At 38.1% G+C, this 3,691-nt stretch overlaps 1 protein-coding gene across 3 annotated transcripts in view; it reads right to left on the bottom strand.

Annotated features, from left to right (window-relative positions):
• Positions 1 to 3,671: 3,671 nt before the first annotated feature.
• The window catches only part of zeb1b (zinc finger E-box binding homeobox 1b), a 107,465-nt gene continuing 107,445 nt past the window's right edge, over positions 3,672 to 3,691 (bottom strand). For all 3 annotated transcript variants that reach the window (XM_088918964.1, XM_088918965.1, XM_088918966.1), the window contains one exon: positions 3,672 to 3,691. This exon is cut by the window's right edge and continues 2,561 nt beyond it. The gene's annotated coding sequence lies outside the window, so the exon portion shown is untranslated.

Here is a 3,691-nt window from a genome sequence, read left to right as displayed (position 1 = left end):
GGATCAAGCAAATCTGCTAAGAGGCAAACTATAAACCAGGCCAATATGAAACGCTGTTAAAAGTCTAGTCCAAAATGGCTCTGTGGCTTACTGTAATTGCTGTCAATGGCGTGTTCACCAAATATTGACTTCACTGGTCTGAAAACTAATTTCAATCAACGTATTTCAGTTTTTTCTCTTTAGTGTCTGTGAACATTTACTGTTCTGTAACCCATCTTAGCTTTAAAAGTGTTCAGACTGAGCTTTCCGCTTTAAAAAGCTTGCATGCATCATTTTCTGATTTCACAAAATGGGAAAGAATATGAAGAGCCAAACTACTTTTGCAAGGCACTGCATATGCAAATTTATAAATGCATGGTATTATGTTTCTTGTCTCAGTCTCATAATCTGCCGTAGAGAGATACACTCTACATTGATACAGAATGCCTTCATAGCATAATTAGATTAAAACATGCCTGTGAAAGGCAGATCAAATGGGCATTGATAGAGAATGAGGATTTAAATAATATGACATTACTTCTACTTTAAAGCACACATTAAAATATATGTCAACTGTCATTAGATATCTTAGGAACTGTTTCGACACATATCACGGTGACCAGACTTTATATTTCCCTGGTTAATTTTACAGTGCTAAGAAATCCTCTTTGGTTTTATAAAATACTCACTGGATTCATCACTGACCAGGGATCAAGGAAACGGTGCTTACCATCCTTCTGGGTAAATCCCTGGTGCTGTAAAAAATATATGCAACTCTTAAAACAGCACAGAGCCCCAAAGAAAGATTCCACACTCTCACGTCGATTGATATTACAGCTGTCGACATTGTTGAATGGGAAATTTGTTGCTTTCTACAACGTTTTTACCAACAAAGCAATGAAATTAAACAACTCTTGACTTCAAAAAGTATTAAAAACAAATGGTTGCATAAATAACTTGCCTCTGAAGGCTGTTTTGACAAGAACTGGCAAATACAGAACTCTCTTGGAATAAAATTGTGTAAGTACAGCCATAAAGCCACTAAGGACTAGCAGCTCCATGCTATGTTAATCTCACATACACAGTAGGTTACTTTGAATTACTCAGTATAACAGAATCCTGTACCTGGTCCTTAGCATCTGGAATCCAGCAGGTTTCTTCCACCTCTTTAAACTGGTAACAGCTTAAGGCCGTGAAGACGGGATAAATTGATCCGTTAAACCTTAATTGGATTAATGAACAATTCTTCCAGGTGAAGAGCCATTTATAAGTTGATGACTCGTAGACAACCTGCCAGATTCCAGACTCCGTGGACCAGGTCCAGAGTAAAAAAAATCCTGTCCTATACTGTGAGGCCTGGATTATCTGGTTCCTTATATGGACGCTATTATGTGCTTTATAATATTGAGTGACATTCTGGAACCATGTGAATTGCATAACTGCAATTCCTTTTGTCAAGTGTTTTTGTCTGGAAAAAGGGGCATGAACAGGATTCCCAGGGAAGAGTACGCCAAAAGCTCCCTGTGAAGGTGAGTCCCTTTTTATCCACTTCAGCAGTAATATGCTACATTTTTTTCACAGCTCTAGTCTTCATTTTTAACTCCTGCCATAAGGTGACATATTTTTGGCTCTCTCCAGTATTCTCTGGACAGATAATGTGGCAAATGGAAACATCTAGCAAGTGTTATTAAGGAGAGGAGAAAATCTGCCTAAACCCCTTGTTCTGTTCCATTAAACTTGCTTAGAGAAAAACCATTTAACACCTTAGCCCACTCCTGTACTGCTGTACTATTAAACCATTATTTTTCTCTCTTCTTAACCTTATCTACGGACTCGGCACTGGAAAGGATAAAGGGTCCGACACCAGCATTTAAGATTAAGTGTCTAGTTTTAATGGGATCCGTTTCGTGTGTGGCCAGCTGTTCAGGGAGCATACAACTGTGACCTCCTCCTCCTGCCCCCAATCCTTCGAAGGCAAAGCTTCCTGTTAAGATTTTCCATGACTCTTTGTGTCCAGTGTGATACCTATTTGATTTGGCAGTTCAGTATTTTCAAGCAGAAAATGCATGGAGTATTTTCCAAAGGCTCGTAAAGAATGTGTTGGATTACAGATCGTCAGATTATGGATTTTTTTCTTCCAGTTCATTATTAATTCATGAGTTTCTACAGCCTACTGAAAATCTAGCTGGATCGATAAAAATGACCTTGATGTAGGTTACTTCACTTCAGGTTTTGACTAATTTGGGCTGCTTCGAACTCGGACAGTTTTTATGGGGTTAACGTATCCCAGGGGTCCTGACAGTGGAAACAGAGTGATCTCTGGGAGGCTAATCTGATTCCTGTCTACAATGATTGGAAGCTGAATTCTCTGTTGTCCCTCTGAACCGAAGCAGAGTAAATAAAACCATTTAGAATTAGGTCCTTGTAAACCTACTGTGTCCTGTTACTTAAAAAGTGTTCTCCAAACTGAAATACTGCTTACCTGTACAGACACAGAGAAGTCCAATGGTATGAGAGCACTAGGTCTTTGGAAGCAAACCAAATGTCTACAATATGCACAGTCGTGGCCTAAGTCTTTTTGAAAGGCACAGGGCACTCTGAAGACTTTTCCCCACGCATGACAGCCTTAAGAAAGAGTTTTGTGCTTTGAAAGGGAAGTGCAAAGAGCATAGAAGGATATGATAAGTTTTTAATACATGATCCTGACATTTTAGGAATCGACACACACCTGCAATGTGCATTCCACACAGAGACATGAGAACAAATACGTGAAAAAGGAAACCCTGTGCGTTCAAAAGTTATTATACAGACTACACTCAGATCTCAGAGCTGTCAAACCATTAGGAGCCAGGGGTGCGCTGGTGTGGAGTTCAGTAAAATTCAGAAATACTTGTGCACACTATGAATGTGACCACCAGGCTGTGCCAGGCACTAAGCAAAAACACCCCCAAGCCACAGTATATGTTCATTAGGCTATTTTTTAAAGTAGCTCCTTTAGAAATGTTTGTTATTTGATAGCAAAATAAAAAATGGAAGTTCAGAAACCCATTCAAGTGTATAACCACTGTGGTTACAATTATCTTGTGCTCCAGCCCTTCAGTTAAGTAACTAGCCTGTTTTCTTTTTCAGATAGACTGCCATAAGAGTCAAACTCCACAGGCAGGATATATGTTCCAGGACATTAAACTCAGAGGTAATTGTAATTTTCTCTGCAATATTTACTTGAAATCATCTGAAAAAGACTCAGTTCAAAGCTCTTCTATCTGGCGTCTTGTTGAGCATGTACTGTACCTGATATCTATTCACAAAAAAACACAATTGCTGACAATTTTAATTGTCACACATACTGTATGGGGAAGCATTATTTTTTTAATCAAGTAGAGTAATAACCAGGCTTTTCTAATTGTATGCCTTCTGCTACCTGCAATCTATTATCTACTGTAGTGTTATATTTTTCAATGTTCTGAAATAATGTTATCCACAATAAAATATTTTGGGGATATCAACAAAAGGAAAACAGTCTTCCGAGATCAAAATTTGTTAAGGTAACCGACGTGAAAATAGTGTCAACTGTTTCTAAAATATTACATCACTGTCAATTCTCATTATTTTGATGTTTCTTAAAAGAAGAAAAAAGATTACGAAATACAATACATGCATGGAATAATGCAACCATTACAACAAAAGGCTGCTTTGTTGATGTATTTTATTG

This window comes from Atractosteus spatula, chromosome 6 (assembly GCF_055471065.1).
Source record: "Atractosteus spatula isolate fAtrSpa1 chromosome 6, fAtrSpa1.hap1, whole genome shotgun sequence".
NCBI lineage: Eukaryota > Metazoa > Chordata > Actinopteri > Semionotiformes > Lepisosteidae > Atractosteus > Atractosteus spatula.
This window is presented reverse-complemented; position numbering and strand designations above follow the sequence as displayed.